Genomic DNA, 22215 nt, shown 5'->3' on the forward strand with positions numbered 1-22215 from the left:
AGACATTTTCTCTCCGATAATGTTTCCCCCACTCTCAATTGAAAAAAATTATGAGAAATAAATGATTGAATAGCCAATGGTAGCTTTCCTGGTAATCCAAAATTATGAATGGTTTTAGGTATACCATATCTCCATGCAGTATCATATGCCTTTTCAAGGGCAAACGGAAGCAAAGGCTTCACAAATAGAGGACTCAAGTCGTATCAACACATCAGTAGTTGAGTGCATTTTACTAAATCCACACTGGATAGATGATAAAATACCCTTCTTTTTTAGGTACCACACCAGTCTTGAATTGACCACCTTCTCCATTATCTCCCATAAGTGAAATGTCAATGCAATAGGTCAATAGTTTGCTGCTAAAAATTTATCCTTACCGAATTTTAAAAAGGGTAAAATAAAGGCTACTCCCAAACACTTGGATAACTATGATCATGGCATATTCTGTCAACAATGCTTAAAATAAATAACTTTGTATCAATAGTTACATGTTTAAATATTGCATATGGAATTCCATCGGGTCCAGGGGCCGTGTCATTACACATAGCAAGTGCGGAATCAAACTCTCTTTCTGTAAAACAAAAATTGTATGGCTCTTCCCTTCCTGTTGCAAAATTTAAAATTTTCTTTTCTTCAATTCTCCTAAACCGGTGACAAGGGGCTGCTTCCACTTGCATGAAACATTGGAGAAATGATCAGCCAGGGCATTACTAACCTCAGTTGTTCCAGTCAGATACTGATCATTCACCTTCAACACTGGTGGTGGGTTGGGGGTGAATTTGCCTGCTATGGTTTTTACTTTCGTCCACACGGAAGATGTAGGTGGTCTACTGTTAATGGAGGAAACAAAAGATACCAAAGATTAGCGAGGAGCTTCTTTCATGGCATGATGGAACTGTGCTCTACATTTTTTGTATATGATTAAATTTTCCTCGGTACGCCGTCTGCTCAATAGAGTTAAGAGATCTTGTGGCTCTGTGCAGGGCAGTTAGTTCTGAAGACCACCAGGGGAATGGTCAACGTTTGAATAACCCTGTTGTTTTGGGAATTGAATTGACTTCTGCTGTATGAAGAGTTCCATTCAGTAAGTCAATGGCATCATCAACACTTTGAAACTGTTCTGCATTCCCTTCAATTTCGCTTAGCTCACGAAATCTATCCTAGTCCGCCTTGTCAAGATTCCATCGGGGCGATCTTTGTAAAGGTGGACCATTGTTGGTGTTCATAATGACTGGTGTATGATCCCTAGTATGCCAATCATCTAATGTTCTCCAATCGAAATCAAGAAGGCAATTAGAGCTTGCAATTGAGAAGTCAATGCATGAAAAGGTTCCTGTCTGGACATGAAAGTGTGTGGGCTCTCCCGTATTAAGGAGTCCAACATCCTCATTTTTCACAATTAATGATATAATATTGCCCCTCGTGTTTGCTAAAAACATCGCCCCCATAAAGGATACATCTCATTCAAATCTCCAAGTAAAAGAAAAGGTTGAGGGAGTTGTTGAATCACCTCTACTAAATTATCATACAAAATGTTATCATTTGGAGGCAAGTATACGGAGCAAATTGCATATTTTCTCCCTATATCAATCTGTACAACCACTGACTGTTGATGTGCACGAATGGACAAAGATATTAGGGCAACATCTCTACGAACATTTATGAGACTTCCACCATGGCTTCCTTCTTGGTGGTCATATGGTGTCCTATAACTAATATATTAATGAGGACAAGGAATATTATGGTCGTTTGTTCTCGGGTAGACATATAATTATGGGGGAGTGATCATGAATTAGAATCTTAAGCTCTTCATATTTAGCCCTTAAATCCTGACAATTCCATTGCAAAATGAAAGAGAAAACTATGGTTTATTTTTCGAAGACCCCTTGGATGAAGTCTTTCCCCTAGCAAATTTTGATCTAACAATACTTCCCGGTGGTTTTATTAGAGAGGTTCTTGATGGATTGGGTTTTGCATTTATGCTTTTATTTTGGTCCTTTTGATCTAAATGTAATGGGGGATGGTGGACCTCAACTTGAATTTCTGATTTATTTAAATTGTCTCCCGGTTCATCAGAAACAACAACAGACAATACATTATAATTATTTGATGTCAAAACTTTCAAGTTTCTTATGAAAGGGGCCAAGAGAGAAGGAGGTCTCTCTCTTTTTCAATTAATAAGCAATGAGTTACCAGGTTTCTGCACCTTCCCCACTACAGGTGCACTTGTAACTTGGTTTCAAGTGGAACCTCCATCAAATCAGGCAAGGACATTGCCTGAGAGAGGTTAGTACTATTGTTGCTAATGGGGGACGAAGATTGTACAGAGACAGGCAATGGCCCAGTGTTAATACACCATGGCAAAACCTCGGAAGGCAATATGCTCACTTCGTCATGCAGTACTTTATTATTAAATGTTGTATTTCTTTTCTTGGAACTACTGGCAGTACTAGGTGGGTGTGATGTCTCCTGTGGTAAATTTCCTTTAGATTTTAATGCCTCTTCATAGCTGTTTTGTATATTTAGTGATCTTTTGCCAAGTCCTATACTTATGTGTTCCACACTAGATTTGTTCAAGGCAGTTTCTTCTAACTTATAGAGCTCCCAGCTCCTACCGGTGGATTCAAGATTTTGCAGTTCGAACACCTGGCCTTGAGTATACACTCTCCATGGTAAGGTTTGGAGGAAATACTACACATTTTATCATTTTTACAAACTTTAGAAGGGTCTGAATTTAAAACAGTTGAAACACTGTAGTGGTTTCTGTTTGAAAGGTCGAACTCTAATCCTTTCATTCTCAATAACAATATGAAAAGGTACATCAGTATCCTGGAAAGTAAGGATAATCATCGATGTTCCAGGAACTTTATGAACCCTCCATACTGTTAATGGACACATGGCCAGTATCTCTTCATCTGTAAATTCATAAAGGTCTTTATTGAAAAGTACTCCCCTTACATAACTAAAATTTAGGTGGGGTTTGACATCTAATTTAATACCGTCAATAGTTGATTTTAGGTTAGATAATATGACAGACTGTGTTGATGATTTGTCATGGATGAGGAACTTTTTTTCCCAAAGTGGGATATATCACCCGGTGCAATGGTTCCTACTTTTTTTCTGTATGAATTTAGAAATTTTTAAAATATTCCCTGTACTCTCTTTAGGCTCCGCAACAAGTCACATTGGTGGTTTTGACTTTCTTTGGGAGGGTTTGTCTATATCAACATCATTTTCACACCAGTCGGCAGGCCTGTATACGTCCAAGTCTGTTGGTACCTTATCAAACAAAGCACCGTAAATATTCGAATTATTAGTTTTAACATGCATAATATCACTTATGTCATTAAACGCATCAGCATGACTATTATAAGATACTCATGAATACCATTTATCACCTCGAAGTTTCATTCTTATCTCCAATATCATTCCATAACTCTTAAATGCTTTATATAGCTCATCATAATAAGTATCTATTGGGAGTTGGGTAAGGATTCACAGTTTCCTTATGCCACCCGAATTACCTGTTTTTTTTTTTCAGTATCCATAGAATGGTCCTTCTCAGTTTCCCGGTCGTCAACAGGGGTTGGTTTGTATCTAAGAAGCAAGCCGGATTATCCACCTCTTATCCGAGGATGTCAGTCCTCTTATCCCATGTGGCCCAAAATGAGAAGTGGTTTCAGCAGGGACCAGCCCTCTATTAGAGAAGGGCTGCTCTCTTTAGGTGGGCTTACATTTGTCAGTGGGGGTAGTTAGCCGGGCGTCACCCATTATCCGCAAATATGGGTGACTTAAAATCGGATCACTGGAGCTCGACTGTATACAGACATGGTCTGCACCCAATGGGATCTGCCAGAGGGTGATAGCATCTAAATTTGTACAGGTTGAGATGGCATGCCATCCATCCCACACTGTGCCAAATCCAAAGAAGCAGTCAAACTATAATAAAACAAGCCAAAGTCATCAATAAGTTCATGCTCCAGAGAAAGAGATGGGAGAATTAATGGTATAACCTAAAGAAAGAGACAAAGTGCTGACTAATTTAGTTGGACCAACAATTGGGCACCAAGGTCCAGTGGGAAAGCAGTTCCCACCATTCATCATAGCCCAGCTGCTAATCCCTAAGTCCCCCCATCCTCGTCAAGGCTTCAGCATCTAGGGGGCCTAGTCTATGACTGTAGTTTCTCCTCCTGGGGTATGTACCTCTTTCTGTGGAGTCCTGACTCCTTTGCCTGGTCAGTTTATCCTTGCAGAAGTGTTGCCTTCTGTCCCTGCCTCCTGTCTTGTCAGCTTGAGTTCTTTTAGCTTTGGATGTGAGTGGGCTATGGGGGGATCCCTTCTACTGCTTTAGCTGCAGCCTTAGGCTGGTCATCTACACTTCCTTTTCCTCTTCCATATCTGAGGAACATTATCCTCTAAAGTTGGTCAATTGGATCCTGCCTGGTTGTCAGGATATCCCTTGAATTTTCAATTTTTGGCATCCTGGACGTCTTGTATGGCTCTCATTATCTTAAGGACTATCCCTTTCTTTTCATGATTTAATGATAATGACCAGGTCTTGGCAGATTTTTTTATTTACTGCCTTTCATTCCTGTGTCTTTCCCACTGATTGTTGACTTTTCCTTTTTAGGATCATCCCCCTTATCCTTGTAGACTGGACAATGCCTCTGCCGCGTTGTGTCGACATGCTTAGGGTGTTAAAAGGTCAGTTCAGGTTACCACTGTTGCTAGGAATAGCTGCTGCCTTAGACCTGAATGCTGTCACCTCGGGGGCAGTTGCTGCCTGCTTAGGCAGGATGATAACTGAATTTGCACCTTTGGGGGGCATGGTGTTCCCCTGGTCTGGCCCTTCCCTCCATTTTCTACTATACTGTCCTTGATAGGTATTAAAAAATCTCTAAAGATTTCTGAGCTCTTTGGCATGAGTCTCCTCAATAGTGTAGCCTTAGCCATAATGTTTTTGGTAGAAGTTTTCTATTCAAGAAATATTTTAAGCATATTTCTTTTGCATATTTATATATATATTCTAATGTTAAGATAAAAATTTTTTTTTAATGATTTGTGCTCATAGAAATTTTTCTTTCTTTACAGGTTGCTGCTGACATGGAGTGTTCAACGGTAACCTGTAACAGGTGAGTCAAATTGCCGTGGCCACAAGACTTGCCGGAAACATGCGGAAGGTTATGTTTCCAAAGAGTCTCTTGCAATGTGGGAACCTTTAAATTGTCAGGTATACAACACCTAATAGACACTGGCTTCAATGCTACCAACGTCTCCCAGGATGTGAAAGCACGGAGTTAGAAGACCATTCCTAACTGGGTTAGAGGCTTTCAGAAGAGCTCTCAACAAGGTGCCCCTTATCTTTCTTCCATGGAACTTAAAGATCACCTTTTTCCCAAGGACGAGATGACTGCTGTTTTTAGTCACCAGTTACTGACGGTTCAACTCCCTCCAGTACCATTAGTTCAAGCTTTACAGGTGATGAGCCTAGATGCCGAAAACATGTTGACAATATTTTCTGTAAAGTCAGAAAGTGAGAGGATCCTGCTGACCATGGAAACCTCTGATAAGTCATTGCATGTCCATCAGGTGAGTAAAATACCCAGTACTTCTTCAGCTCATTTCCCCCAAACCCTGTGTATACGGCAGCTGCTTCTACTTCGACCCTGTTCCTACACCGGATAAACCTTCGTTCCTAAGGTCAATTGGAGTTTATGGAATTCATGAAGGCATTCAGGGAAAAATTACATGCCAAACATGAATGTGGTTAAGCATCTCTTGAGACAAACATAGAAGCTTTTCAAGAGGCACCTACAACTAAGGCTCCACCAGCTTCGAGCCTGACTGATTGCTCAGCTGAGAATCCTTGGCGTTATGGTGAGCATATGGCCAAATATACTAATACCCAACTTTCTGCTTTCAGCAGGAAGCAGGCCACCTTTGTTGCTCCAAAGGATACTGCTTTTCCTTTTGCCTCTAAAAGTTTAGAGGCTGTGAAGAAAGCAGTAGTAGAGGGCAGACCATTGCCAGTGCTAGAGGAGTGCAAATCTGTCTCCCTAGCCCTCCCTTATGACTTGGACAGTTTTACTGTTGGAAAACTTGATAAGGACATTGGAGGCGAGCAATTTAATGAAAGGCTGCCTTGAATTCCTGAATCCCTGTTGAAAGAAAGACTGGAAGCAAACGGGAAACTGTCTGCATCTTTAACCTTCCAGTCCGATATGGAGATACCAATTGGGAACTACTCCAAATCTGATCTTTTCCCAGTCTAGGAAAAAACTCACCTGGCTACCTTTCACAGATATTTCCATGCTTTCTTCTTAGCCAGAAGAGCATGTAGAGAACACGACCTAGCCGCAGTGACTATCAGGCATGAGCATAAGAAACTGATTGCCTCTAAAACCTAGGGGAAAGATCTCTTCCCCAAAAATTGGTTAAGGGTGTGATGGATAGAGTGGCTCAGCAAAATAAAAGCCTTACACATAAGTAGAGCATATTCTCTAAAAGGAAATTCACCCCCCCCCCTAATCAGGACCTCAACTCAAGGGCAAGAAACCTAGAAGACCCTTTAAAGGAAGGAAATACTCTCCTGTCATGACAGCCTCAGTTGCCGCTATCCCCCAGACTGTGTACAAAGCTCCCTAGCATTATATATCACATTCTCCAGCCTTCAACCTCGTATATGTGAGAGCCACCACAACGTTTCATCCTGCCAGAGCTCAAAAGAAGAGCACTAGTGGCAGAGGAAGGTCTGTAAGGGGGGATCAGTCTAGAGGCCGAGGAAGTAACGGCAAGGAGTTTAAAGAAGCAGGTATTCACAACAATGAGGAGCAACCGGTGGGGGATGACTTTACCTTTTCAAGGATTGATGGGAGTTTGATCCCTTGGCTGACAGCATAGTCTCCAAGGGACTAGGCTGGAAATGGAGACAGATACCACCCCGGTTCAAGAGGTTCTTCCAACTCTCAACCCAGTTTTTGGATGACTATATTCAGGATCTCCTCCAAAAAGCAGTTATCCATTGCACAGGATCCATGAACTTTCAAACGCAGCTATTCTACGTTCCCAAGAAAGATTCGAACGCTCTTCGAACTATTCTGGTCTTGTCCCCACTAAACAAATTCATTCTGAACGACAAGTTCTAGATGCTAACTATCTCGCAAATACGGACTCAACTACACCAGGGGGCTACACCATCTCCATAGATCTTATAGATGCCTATTGGCATCTTACGATAGGTTGGCGCTTCTCCCCTACCTTGGTTTCAGACTGGCAAGAAAGACCTACGTATTCAGAACTACATCCTTTGGCCTTAGTATAGTTATAAGGATTTTCACAAAGCTGGTCGAGGCCATTGTCCAACAATTACGGAACAAAGGCCTCAAAATGATGGTATATTTGGACGACTGGCTAGTCAGGGCTGCAACAAAGTCGGAATGTCTTTCGAAAGCTCAAGAAGTCATGAAATTTCTGAAGTCTCTGGGCTTTCAAGTCAACCTCAAAAAGTCCAGGCTGTCTCCGTCTCAGGAATTCCAGTGGCTAGGGTTTCACTCGAATCCAAAGTCACACAATCTCTCTATACCACAAGGCAAGAGAAAGGAAATCACAAAATCTGTCAGGTGCCTACTTTGTTCAGCCAGCAACAGAAGAGAGTCTTGCGTTCACTGCAATATGCTGCCGTAACAGGCCCAATCTTAGAAGGAAAACTCATAGATGCCAACAGAGTCTGGAGAAGAGAGGCATCAAATGCATGGAGAGATCTTTGCCACAAAACCACGGTCTTATTGCGAAAGAAGCTCAAGCTGTAGTTCACTGCCAAGAGTTTGTCGACACACGTCCCTCTGCAGTATCCTCCTCTTTCCATGACAATCACAAGGACGCCTCAAAACAAGGTTGGGGGAGGGGACATTCCCCTTCTAAGAAAGTACAGGGTCACAGGTCAGCCATATTTCGGAAATTTCATATCAAAATTCTGGAAACTATGGCAGCGTTTCTAACTCTAAACATACTAAACCCGAAAACAAAATCACATGTATAATTAGTCATCTACAAAAGGACAATAGTTCATTTTGTCAACAGACAGGGTTACAGGTCTCCTCAGATCAACAATATGATTCTGGCCATTCTCACTTCAGCAAAGCGGAGACATAGGGTCCTCTCTGCAGTTCACCTAGAAGAGGTTCGCAATGTGACGGCGGAAGCCCTGTCCAGATCCAAGCCTCTGGAAACGGAATGGTCTTTGGACAAAAAATCATTCTGTTTTATCCTACAGCAAGTCCCAGAACTGCAAATAGATCTCTTTGCAATGAGCTTCAACAAGAAGCTTACCAGGTATGTAGCACCAACCTTTGATGCGGAAGCATTTGGAATGGATGCAATGTCTCTGGATTGGAACCAGTGGTCTCACATTTACCTATATCCACCATTCAACCTCCTAATGAAAATCCAGAACAAGCTTCAGTCTTTCAAGGGAACAGCAGCTCTAGTGGCATCCAAGTGGCCCAAGAGCAATTGGTATCCTCTTGTTCTGGAACTCAAACCTCTCCAGGTCCCTCTACCATCTCCAGTGCTGTCCCAGGATGTTCAACAGAAGATAACAAAAACCCTTCAGCTCATGATAATCTCGCCCTAGCGGCTCAAAGAATCTTCGGAGTTGTGAAGGAGACAATTGACTTCATAGTAGAGTATAATATCAATACCACAAAACAACAATATTTGTCTTCCTGGAAAAAGTAGGTTGCATTTGTGAAAAGTCATCAGCCCTCTTTTAGTACTATGGCTATGGACTTCTGTATTTCTTTCTTTATTTCACTGCATGATCAAGGTCTGCCCTCATGTAAGTCAGCACTAACTAGATCCATTGCTGATGTTTTCGATATTGAACTCAATAGGGAGCTGTTCAATAAGATCCCGAAGGCTTGTACTAAATTGAAACCTAATGCTCCTCCCAAGGCTATCTCATGGTCCTCGATAGATAACACCACTACCTCTCTAAGGGACCTTACTCAAAAGGCTATCTTTTTGCTTGCTATGGCTTCTGGTGCTAGAATCAGTGAGATTGTGGCACTTTCAAGGGATGATGGCCACATTGAATTCTTGGAATTGGGAGGTGAATTTTTACGCAGATCCTGCATTCTTGGGGAAAAACGAACTTCCCACAAAACGCTGGGGCCCTGAAGAATAATTCTGCTAAAGGAGGATCCTTTTCAGTACCCCGTGAAGTGCTTAAGGCATACCTGTTAAAGACGGGCCTTTAAAGGCGGTCAATTTTTCAAAGGGGAGGTGACAGGATCTAATTTTTCTCTGAAACAACTAAGGTTAAAACTTACCTATAGCATCAGAAGAGCTGACCCTGATAGTAGGCCATCAGGTCATCCCCCTAAGAAAGTCGCCTCTTCCTTAAACTTTTTCCAATTTACGTCCTTTGAAGGTTTATAGGCTTACACAGGATGGAAATCTTCAGGAGTGATTTTCAAACATTATTTACGTCAGTTGGAAGAGATCAAACACTTTGTGGTGGTTGCTGATAGTTTGATTAAACCAGCTTCTTAAGTGTTGTGCATGGACCCTTATGGACTGTATTAATCTTCTCTGTCTACACTGTGCAAGTGGAATAATGTTCTTCTTTTCAATATGTACTATTTCATAATTGTAAAGAATCCAAGGTAATATTTTCTCTTATGTAATGAGTCTTACTATTTTACTAATCTGTTACATAATTCTGGCGTCTGAAAACTTGGTTTCTGCTCATATTACATACTCCTACTGTTACATTTATGAATCTCTGTTAATAATAAAACCAGTGTACCTCAAATTTTTTAACCCTTCTTTTATAGACTACAGTCTAATTGACTACAGGAGACACAGATTTTATTCTCAGTGAGTGGGACTGTGCTATTGAATTCCTTTACTCCAACTTAATTTACACATATCTTTTCTGATCATAGCTTGGTACAATCGTTCCCAGTGCTAGGGAAGTGTGGTTATGTCTATGAGGGGTGAAAGGGTAAAATGACTGCTGACCACAACTGAGAATAATAATTCTCTGGCACACTTCCATCAGGACAACATGACTCGAGCCCAAAAAACGGATTTTGACATAGGAAAATAGCCATGTCGTCCTCATGAACCCGCACGTTGGTTTTCATTCCCTCCAAATTATCAGTGTGAGGCCTTGCGTCAAGCGATGGCTACTACTGGAATGGCTTTACAGGAAACGTGTTAGTTGTAGCACACTGGGATCGGGAATTGTAATTGCTCTCTCGTCCACGAATCTAATTTTATCCCATATCTTTCAAGACAAGGTTAGGTATTTGGGTAAGAATAGCCATGGCTTGTTTTAAACAAGTCCCTGATGTATACATGATATCTCTCGGAATATTTGCCCGAGGTAAGAACTTCCTTTGAGGAACTTCCATCAGGACGACATGGCTATCTCACCGAAAACTAGATTTTTCCTATGTAAAAATCCGTTACAGAAATTTCTTAGCTAGCCTTGTTGAAGTGTGTTGCATATATACAGTTACAATTGTGGTATCATTCTATGTTAGACATTTGCTTTATTGCATGCTTGTCTTACCTGTTCTATAACTAGGCTAACTATTTACCCCTAGTCTACGGCCTAGGCTCGCTAATTTTTCTATTTACACCCTCCCCTTCTGGCTACATAACCATACGGTTCTCGTGATGGCTAGCAAACCTCTGTCTATTGATACGTCATAACGGAGAACTGCCGCCTTGAAGGGATTCCTTGGGAGTTGTAGATGGGTGGACACAGCCGGCCTAGGTTGATAGTATTCAATTCTAATCTACTTAGCCATAGTTTTAGCGTAGGCGGCACTGGTTAAAGGAACTTGTTCCCTGTGTGTACAATCTGTGGGTCCTTTAGAACGAAACTAACTCTGTTCTAATATTGACGGAGGGTAATAAATGAGATCCCAGAGAGAGAAATGAAAATTGTGATTGGCGAATGCAATGCTAAAGTTGGAAGAAATAATCAAGGGATAGAGAACGTGATGAGCGTTGAGGGTCTTGGCGAAGTTGCAAATGAAAATTGAGCACATTTCGTAAGTTTATGTTCAGCAAGCAATTTTGTCATTGGAGGTACTCTTTTTCAACACAAAAACATCCACAAATATACATGGATCACCATGTGGCAATTACAAAAATCAGATAGATCACATTGTGCTTAATAAAGAGAGAAGGAGGACTTTGAGGAATGTAAGAAGCTATAGAGGTGCAGATATTGGTAGTGATCACCAGCTTTCATTGCCACACTGAAATTAAAACTGAAAGCAGACAACAAAAAGATGGGTAGAATGCCTAGGTTTGATACAAATAAGCTTTTAGAAGAAGAGCACAGAGAAACATTTGCAATTGAATGTAGGAATCGATTTGCAGTCTTTAAAACTTTGAGACAAAGAACAGACAATTAATGAAGAATGGTGTGATATTAAGAACATATATAAGTCAGTTGGTAGTGAAGTCTTGGGACACGCAGTTACAAGGAAAAAGCCATGGGTATCGAATGATACTTGGGATACAATAAAAAGGAGACAAAGAAAAAAATTGATTGTTGACAGTTTTCGAGGAAGTAATAAAAATTACAAGGCAGAGCATGCTAAGTATTCCAGTATTGAGAGTGATGTCAAAAGAAAAGCCAAGAATGACAAGAGAGAATATTTAGACAGTAAAGCAGATGAGGCTGACAAAGCTATGAATTCAGTAAGTGGCTAAGGTGTAAGAATTTCTCACAGAATTATTGATGAAATCTCGACTGGGGCAAAGAAGAAGAAGCATATACCCATCAAAAGAGAGATGGCTGTTATAGCAACAGGAGATGAAGAAAGAAAACGTTGGATGGAACACTTTAGTGAGGTTATGAATTGGAGATATGAAGGGAATAATTTAATTGATATACCTGAAGCTGAAGAAGACTTTCTGGTTCCAATGAATGACTTAAATGTGTTTTGATGTCAAAACTATCCTAAAAAAAAAACTAGAGAGATGGAAAGCCCCTGAATACGATAGAATAACTGCCGAGCTAATAGTGGCCGAAAATGAAGTGACTTCCAGACAACTTACAAGATTATTTAATAGAATGTGGCATGAAGAGGCAAAACCTGATGAATGGGAGTTAGGAGTGTTGGTAAAAATAGCAAAAAAGGAGACCTGAATGATTGCATTAATCACACTTAGGTCAGTTGTTATGAAAATATATAGTATGCTTACTCTAAAGAGACTGGGGAGAAAAATTTATGAAAAGCTGCAAGATTAACAAGCAGGATATAGAAAAGGTAGAAGTTGCACTGACCTAATCTTCATTTTGAGACATGTTTTACAGCAATGCCTAGAATATAGAAATCCCTTTTGTAGCATTTGTGAACTATGAAAAAGCCTTTGATAGTGTGCACCAACCAATTTTGTGGAGAGTCCTGCATTATTATGGAATTCCTCTTAAATATGTAAATTTGATTAAGTCTGTTCGTGAGCATAGCAAGTGTAAAGTTAATGCCAATGGAGTTTTATCAAATGAATTTCCAGTAAACAGCAGAGTGCTCCAAGGGAATGTGTTGTCACCTATGTTGTTTATCCTCCTCAAAGATTTTGTAATGCGTAAAACAGTCAAAGATGGTGGAGAAGGATTGGACTGGATTGGTGATAGGAATTAAGCAGACCTAGAGCATGCTGATGATGCTGTCCTTGTTAGTAGAACACCACAGGATTTGCAATGCTTGCTTACCAGAATGCATGAAATATCACATGAGGTTGGGCTGAAGATAAATAGAAGAAAGACAGAGATGATAAAAACGGAGTATGCAAAGGAAGATAAAATATCATTGGAAGGAGAAAGTATTAATGAGGTAGAATCATTCAAGTATTTAGGAACTATGATCACCACTAAAGGGTCTTCAGAATTAGAGTTTAGTGAAAGATTGAAAAAAGAAAATCAGACAATAGCTAGGTTAAGTAAAATTTGTAAATCAATTCACCTGAAATTTCATATAAAAATCAGACTATGTATCAGTTTAGTGAGATAGGTGTTACTGGGTGGACACGAGGCATCGTATGACAATGAAACAATCTCTAATAGATTAAGTAGATTTGAGAACAAAGCCCTCAGAAGAATATTGGGAGTTGAATAGCAGGATAGGCTTATAAATGAAACTATAAGATATTTTTTGAGCGCCATATGTGGATGAGATCATGATGAGGGGTAGATGGAGATGGTTATGGCATGCTTTTCGCACTCCCAAGAGAGATTAGTTCACCAAAAGTTCAGCTGGGCTCCCCAAGGGACTAGGAGAACTGGAAGACCTAGGCCTACATGACTGAGGACTATGAAGCACGAAGTAGCAGATGATGAATGGAGAAGTATTGAATTAAAAGCTCCAAATAAAGACGACTGGCGAATCCTAACTGAGGCACTTTGCGTCAATAGGCGTAGGAGGAGATGATGATGATGATGAGACCTTCCTTTCCTGCTGACTTGACATTCTTCTAAGCTACTATCCTTAGTCTTTGGCTAGGTGGCAGCCAGTTGGGAGAATTCGTTCTCTGTCCCTACTTACTGTAGATTCCTTGAATCGACTTAGGATTGTTCTAATACTATAGTTAGGCCTTCCTTTCCTGCCCCTTTACCATTTTTTGGGCTCGAGCCATGTCTTCCTGATGGAAGTTTCTCAAAGGCCGTTTTCTACTTGGGGTATTTCTTCGAGTGGTACAGCAGAGAATTTAACCTAAGAAGTATCACATGGTTCTTTCCCCTGGAGTGAATATTCCAAGATATATCGTGTATACACCAGGGACATGTTCAAAACAAGCCACGGCTCTCCTTCCACAAATAGAGTTAACCTTGTCTCGAAGGAGATGGGATAGGATTGGATACGTGGGCGAGAGAACCATTACAACTTCCGATCCCAGTAGGCTACTACGAACACGTTTCCTGGATCACCATTCCTTCTTGCAGTGCCATCTTGATAGCTGTTAGGAGTTTTTTCTGCATATATTCAAAGCTTTTTTGAGTGATTTTGCAATCATGGATGCTTCGGCTTCTTCCTTATCGACTATGTTGAGTACCCTTGACTTTTGTGTTGGAGAATTTTAAGTCTCCACCCCATTTTTATTTGATTTGCTGGTGCGCAGTCGGCACCGGCGTCTCATGCACTCAAATTGCTCAGAAATGCTTAGTTATTTAGTCATATTACTGTAAGAATGTACTTTGTATTGTTCTTTTAAAATTGCAGTATAATTATGGGGTATCTCCCCTCTTTTACTATTGTCTGCATGTGTGTATTTTATCAGTCTTAACTTGGGCTAACTCTACCCTGGCTGTCAGCCATGAATGGTGAATATGTACTTGTGCGCCATACTTTTCTTTCACTTAACCTTACTGGTTTCATGAGGCTGCCCATGCTTCCATGCTATAGATACCCCATAGCATGGAGCTGGAGTTCTGAAGGTCCTTCTGGGAGACTGTTTTTCCCTTTTTCACTAAGCCTGCATGTTTGGCCAGGCGGCACGGGTCTTAGGAACCAGTTCCCTGTGTCTACTTCTTGTCCATACATTGGAGCTCACTACCTTGTTCTTATGCTGACAGGTAGACCTCCCTTTGTGCTGCCTTAACCATTCTTATGCTTCCCTTCTTGGTTTTTGGTAGGCTTACGGCAGCCCCCTTGGAACACCATTTTAGTTCTAATACTAAAGTTTGGCCTTCCTGTCCTGCCGCCTCACCAATTCCTGAGTGTCCCTCCCCCCTCCCCCAACTTGCGCCTACTAGTACATCTACTTTATGTGGAACCCTGTTCCCCTCCCAGTCCAGTTCCCTGGCGACTGGAGTATCCTTCGTTGCTAAATTAATGGATGGGATAGCTTGTCGACTATCTAGTCTGGCCTAAGTATGTGAGATTTTTATTCCTTCCCTGGAGTAATTCTCTCTGCCACCTTAGAGACCACTCTTGGGTGGTCTAGTTACCCCTTCTACTCCCTAGTTAGGCCATACCCTTTACTGTCTTAGGAACTACAGTTCCTTTTGTCCAGTCTACTTACCCTATCATTCAAATTTCACTCATACACTAGGATTGCATGCACAGTATTTCCTATAGCCTAACCCTACCCAGGCAGAGAGCTGGTACCCCTTGCGCTTCTCCTCAGCCGCCTTAGTAGTTGCCTCATCTATGACACTAGCTTCTCATCCTGGGTTATGTACATCTTGCTGTGGAGTCTTGGCTACTTTACTTGGTCTCTTTATCCTGGCAGAAGTGCTGCCTTCTGCCCCTGCCTCCAGTCTTGTCGGCTTTGTTCTTCTAGCATTGGATGTGAGTGGGCTATGGGGGAGCTCCACTTCCCCTCTGCCACCTTAGGTTGGTCATTTACACCTACTTTTTACTCTTCCCTACCTGAGGAACATTATCCTCAAAAGTTGGTCTACTGGATCCCGCCTGGTTGCCAGGATATCCCCTGAATTTACAATTTTTTGCATCCTGGCCATCTTGTACGGCTCTCATTATCTTAAGGGTTAACCCCCTTTCTCATGATTTAATAATAATGACCAGGTCTTTGGCAGATTTACTTATATACTGCCTTTAATTCCTGTGTCCTTTCCCCTTGTTTTTGGAGTGTTTCCTTATAGGATCATCCTTTTTCCTTTGTCCACTGGACAATGCCTCTGCCGCATTGTGTCGACACCCTTTGAGTGTTGAAAGGAATAGCTACCGCCTTAGGCCCGGCTGCTACCGCCTGGGGAACAGTTGCTGCCAGTTTAGGCAGGATGATATGTGAATTTGCCACATTAGGTTGTCTAATAGACCGACTTTGGGGGTATTGGTGTTCTGCTGATGGGATATTTTCCTCCATTTTCTACACCACTATATTCTATAATTATTTCATGACTCTCTAGAGATTTCTGAGCTGCTTGGCATGAGTCTCCACTGTAATGTAGCAGTAGCCATAATGTGTGCTGTAGAAAATTTTTATTTTACAAATATTTTTATAATAAATTTTTATTGGAATATTTATTTATATGATATCTTTAAGACTGAAAAATTTTAACATGTACTCATTGAAAATTTTCTATCTTTACAGGTTGCTGAAGACATGGAGATCAACAGTGTCCTGTACCAGGTAGGTAAATTTGCCTTGTGTCCACAAAACCAGCCAGTAGACTGCAGACTGTAATATTTTGAAAGGGTTCTTTACAATCTGGCAACCAGGTGCCCTTTACCTTCCTCGCATGGAACTCAAAGACCTCCTATTTTCCAAAGCAGAGGTGACTGCTGTTTTGGTCACCAGATCCTTACAGTACGGCTCCCGCCGGTACGAATAGATCTTGAAGATGATGAAGTTCCAGACGTCCTTCAAGCAATGAGCCTAGAGGCTGATAACCTCTTCTGTGACATCAAAGAGGAAAATGATCCTGTTGAGTATGGAAACCTCCAATGAGTCGCTAGATGTCCATCAAGTGCCCAGTACCCTTTCGCTCAATCCCCCATCCTGTATCTGCCATTCCTACGTTAAGTACAACTTTATCCCCTGGTAACTCGGAGTTTATGGCATTCATGGAAGATATACAATAAGAGGTACTTCCACACTGGAGAAGGTATGGGTTCTAAGCCTATCTCCAAATTACAATTCTACCCCTCTATTGATAATTATCCCTACTGCTATGTAAAACTACTTTCACAAGTGTCCATTAGAGATGATACGATCTCATGGGACATTATCATTCTGGACCACAACAAGGCTCAATCCTTATTGGTTAAGGAACTTAAGCTGGTCATTTCACCAACAAATAAACTTCCTGCCAAAGCGACCTTTGCTGCTCCAAAAGTTATTGCTTTTCCCTTCGCCTCTAAAGGTTATTATTATTATTATTATTATTATTATTATTATTATTATTATTATTATTATTATTATTTGCTAAGCTACAACCCTAGTTGGACTATAAGCCCAGGGGCCCCAACAGGGAAAATAGCCCAGTGAGGAAAGGAAACAAGGAAAAATAAAATATTTTGAGAACAGTAACAACATTAAAATAAATATTTGCTATATAAACTATAAAAACTTTAACAAAACAAGAGGAAGAGAGATTAGATAGAATAGTGTGCCTGAGTGTACCCTCAAGCAAGAACACTCTAACCCAAGACAGTGGAAGACAATGGTACAGAGGCTAAGGCACTACCCAAGACACGAGAACAATGGTTTAATTTTGGAGTGTCCTACTCCTAGAAGAGCTGCTTACCTTAGCTAATGAGTCTCTTCCACCATTACCAAGAGGAAAGTAGCCACTGAAAAATTACAGTGCAGTAGTTAAGCCCCTTGGGTGAAGAAGAATTGTTTGGTAATATCAGTGTTATCATGTGTATGAGGACAGAGGAGAATCTGTAAAGAATAGGCCAGACTATTCGGTGTATGTTTAGGCAAAGGGAAAGAACCGTCACCAAAGAGAAGGATCCACTGTAGTACTGTCTGACCAGTCAAAGGACCCCATAACTCTAGCGGTAGTATCTCAACGGGTGGCTGGTGCCCTGGCCAACCTACTACCACGAAAGATGTGACGGAAGTAATGAAAGGTGTAAACCTGTCTCCCTAGCCCTTCCTTATGACTTGGACGGTTGGGAAGATGTCCGACACCTTCAAGGTAGGAAAACTGGATAGGTACATTGGAGGCACACAATCCAATGGAAGGTTGCCTAGAATTCCCAAATTCCTTTTGAAGGAAGAACTGGAAGGAAATGTTGATTGGGAACTATTCCATCAGACCTCTCTACAGTCTTGGCAAAGACTCATATGGCTACTTTCCAAAGAGATCTACATGCTTTTTTCTTTTAGCATGAAGAGCATGCAGAGAACACATCCTAGCCGCAGCATCTGTTAGGTAAGAGCCTAGGAAGTTGATTGACACAACTGGGGGAAATATCTCTTTACTCAGAAATTGGTCAAGGAAGCATTGGACAAAGTGGCTCCGGAGAAAAAGAGCATTACACAAAAGTGGGGTATGTCCTCTAAGAGGAAATTCACCCCCAACGAAGGACCTCAACCCAAAGGCAGGAATCCTAGGTAACCCTTTAAACATAGGAAAACCTTTCCTGTTATGACAGACTCAGTTGCCACGATCCCCCAGACTATGTACACGCTTCCCCAGCAATATGTGTCACAGTCACCAATCTTAGCCACTAAAAAAGAAAGGTGCTAGCTGCAGAGGAAGGTCTGGAAAGGGAGGTCAATCTAGGGGCCCAGGAAGTCGAGGAGAGGTGTTTAGAGAAGCCGGTCCTTCACAACATCGATGAGGAGCTATCAGTAGGGGGAAGTCTTTCTATTTTCATGGATCAATGGGAATTTGATCCTGAGACTCACAGCATAGTCTCTAACGGACTAGGCAGGAAATGAAGACAGAAACCACCCCAGTTCAAGAGGTTTTTTCAACCCACAACCCCATTCTTGGAGGATTACGTACAGGATCTTCTCCGGAAGGGAGTTATACGTTGAACAAAATCCATTAATTGTCAAGGGCGGCTATTCAGCGTCCCCAAGAAACATTTGAACACTCTTAACTATTTTGGACTTATTCCCACTAAACAAATTCATTCTGAACGGAATGTTTCAGATACTGACTACCTCGCAAATACGGACCCTACAACCCCAGGGAGTCTACACTATCTCCATAAATCTTACCGATTGAGTGATTGATTGGTTGATTTGAAGTTCTCTGGCATCCTGATATCGAAGGTCATTGACGCCAATATTGTTTATTATAAATAAAGAATAAAAGAATATTCAATTGAAACCAGAAATGAAAATATGGTATAAAAGTTAAATAACATTAAGAAGACCTGCTTCTGATATGAATTCAAAAATGCCACTAGCATTGTACGACACATCATGTCCAAGGTTCTTGGCAAGGATGAACCTGCCATCTTCACCCCGAGACTCAAAAAGATATCTATTTCTTACTGTGCTATAAGTGGGGCATTCAGTCAACACAAGCCTCTATATCAAGGGTAATAAACAGTTGTCGCAATATGGTTGGTGTTGTCCAGCCAGCAGAAACTCATGTGTCATCCAAGTGTGACCAATGGGGAGACCACAAAGAGTAGTCTCCCATTTTTGGGGCATCCCATTATATCTCAAAGGGTATTTAACAATCGCACTTTCTCTCATCTTATTTTCGGTTAAACTATCCTAATGCTGTCGCCAATTGTTATAAATAAAATTCTTAATTGCTGGTAAAAAATCATTACAAAGAATGGGATACCTTTTTGATAGCAACTCTGCTGCAGCACTCTTTGCCAGTGAATCTGCCTCTTCATTTTCTGACACACCTACGTGTGCCAGAACCCAGCAAAATCGAACTGTTATACTTTTCAGGCCAATAATTAAAAGCCACTCTAAAATCTTTGAAACTAAAGGGTTACTAGAATTAAAACATTCTAAAGCTTGAAGGACACTTCTTGAATCACTAAATATGGTAAAATTGACATCCTCTTTTAACGCTATTTTCTCAATAGCGGTTAGTATGCCATACAATTCCGCATTAAATATGAAAGTGCACCTCTACATTTAAAAAACTACCATATACTCCAAATCCAACGCCAGCATCAGATTTGGAGCCATCAGTATATATAAAAGTTGATTCCCTATGTTCCTCAAAATATTACATAAAGAGAGACCTAGCTTCAAAGTCAGTCCTATTTTTCTTAACATGATATCTTAAATGGAAGCACCTTACCTCTAATTACATCAAGGCTGTTTAATAATTGTTTTACCCGAAAGCCATAATGTTGAGGATATTTTTGGGTGCAACTCAAAGTATGTTGAGTGCCTTACAAGGCTTGCAGTCTGAAAAGCTAAAGAGTTAGGGAGTCTTTGTAACCTAAACCAATACCGAATAATAGAAGACATTCGGTAATGGTCTAGAGGTAACTCTCCACCATCATCAAGGAAACTTGGGATAGGTGAGGATCTAAACGCTCCTGTGGACAATCTAATACTAGCATGATGTAGTGAATCTATTATCTTTAACTGGCTTGGGGTGGTTGAGGAGTATATTTCACACCCATAACTAATTTTGGAAAAAATTAAGGCCTTGTATAATTTTAAAATAGTTTTACAGTCTGGCCCCCATGATGTATGGGACAATACTTTTAAAAGATTCAAAGCCTCAAGACATTTAGCTTTTAATGCCTTTAAGTGTGGGACCGAGGTTAACCTACAATCGAAAATCAATCCTTTCATGTATATATCCAGGTCTGGATGTACTCCCCGGATACGACAGAAATGGACAATAGTAGTTTTTCTTGTTGAAAACGTAAACCCATTCATATAAGCCCAATGAATAATTTCATCAAATGCGAGTTGTAGTTTTCTCTCAACCATTGCCATTCTAGCTCCAGCATATGATACAAAGAGATCATCCACAAATAGTGTAGAGAGAATATCTTGGGGAATGACTGAGGATATCCCAAATATTGCTAGTGCGAATAGGTCACACTCAGCACACTACGCTGGGGAACTCCTTCTTCCTGACATTTACTCTCAGAGTTTCCCCCACTTTCACTTGAAAAAACTTCATGTGAAAGAAATGACTGAATAAACGGTGGTAGCTCTCTTTTCAATCCCAATTCATGAATGGTGTTTAGTATACCATATCTCTATGCAGTATCATATGCCTTTTGAAGGTCAAAAAAAGCCTGTTACATGGTGCTGTTTGGAAGCAAAGGCTTCACAAATAGAGGACTCAAGTTATATCAACACATCAGTTGTTGAGTGTATTTTCCTGAATCCACACTGAATGGGTGATAAAATACCCTTCTTTTCAAGGTACCATATCAGCCTTGCATTGGCCATCTGCTCCATGATCTTACATAAGCAGGATGTCAATGCAATAGGTCTATAGCTTGCTTCTAAAAGCTTATCCTTACCCGGTTTTAAAAAAGGCTAAAATAATGGCTAGTTTCCAAACACTTGGATAACTATGATCATGCCATATTCTATTAATAATGCTTAAAATAAATAACTTTGTATTAAAATGTACATACTTAATTGCATATGGAATTCCATCAGGTCCAGGGGCTGTACTGTTACACATAGCAAGTGCAGAGTCAAATTCTCTTTCAGTAGAAGGAGATTGATTGATTGAAAGTTTTCTGGCATCCTGACATCTAAGGTCATTGACGCCGATACCATTTACTGTCTATGAAAATTAAAAGAGAATTCGATTAAAACCATAAAAATTAAGAAGTCATCGAAATAGTTATAGAGTTTTCAGAAGACCTGCTTCTGAAATAAATCTAAAAATTCCGCTCGCATAGTAAGACACATCATGTCCAAGAATCTTGGCAAGGATAAACCTGCCATCCTCACCTCGAGCCTCAAACAGATATCTATTTCTTAAGTTAGTAAAATTAGGGCATTCGGTCAACAAATGCCTCACTGTTAAAGGTACTAAGCAGTCCTCGCAGTACGGTTGGTGTTGGCCCTTCAGCAGAAACTCGTGTGTCAACCGTGTGTGACCAATACGGAGACGACAAAGAGTCGTCTCCCATTTTCGGGGAATCATGTTATACCTCCAAGGTGATATGATATTTGTTACTTCCCTCATTTTATTGCCGTCTTGACTGTCCCAGTGCTGTTGCCATTTATCACAAACCAATTTCTTGATATAAGGTAGGAGATCGTTACATGGAATGGGATACCTCCTTGGTAGCAACTCGGATGCCGCATTCTTCGCCAGTAAATCTGCCTTCTCATTCCCAGACACACCTACATGTGCTGGAACCCAACAAAATCGAACAGTTATACCTTTCCGTCCAATAATAAAAAGCCATTCTAAAATCTTTAAAACTAGAGGGTTACTAGAATTAAAAACTTCTAAAGCTTGAAGAACACTCCTTGCATCACTAAAAATTGTAAAATTACCCTCCTTTTCCAAAGCTATTTTCTCAATAGCGGTTAATATGCCATACAGTTCGGCAGTAAATATGGAAGCTGTTAGAGGAAGTGCACCTCTACAATTAAAATCATTACTATGTACTCCAAATCCAACGCCAGCATCAGATTTGGAGCCATCAGTATATATAAAAGTCGATCCCCTATGTTCTTCGACATGTTCCATAAAAAGAGACCTGGATTCTAAGTCAGTCATATTCTTCTTAACTCCAATAAAGTATTTACAAAAAGATATGTCAGGTAATTTCCATGGAGGCGTTGATGATAACT

Source organism: Palaemon carinicauda, chromosome 7 (assembly GCF_036898095.1).
Source record: "Palaemon carinicauda isolate YSFRI2023 chromosome 7, ASM3689809v2, whole genome shotgun sequence".
Classification (NCBI taxonomy): domain Eukaryota; kingdom Metazoa; phylum Arthropoda; class Malacostraca; order Decapoda; family Palaemonidae; genus Palaemon; species Palaemon carinicauda.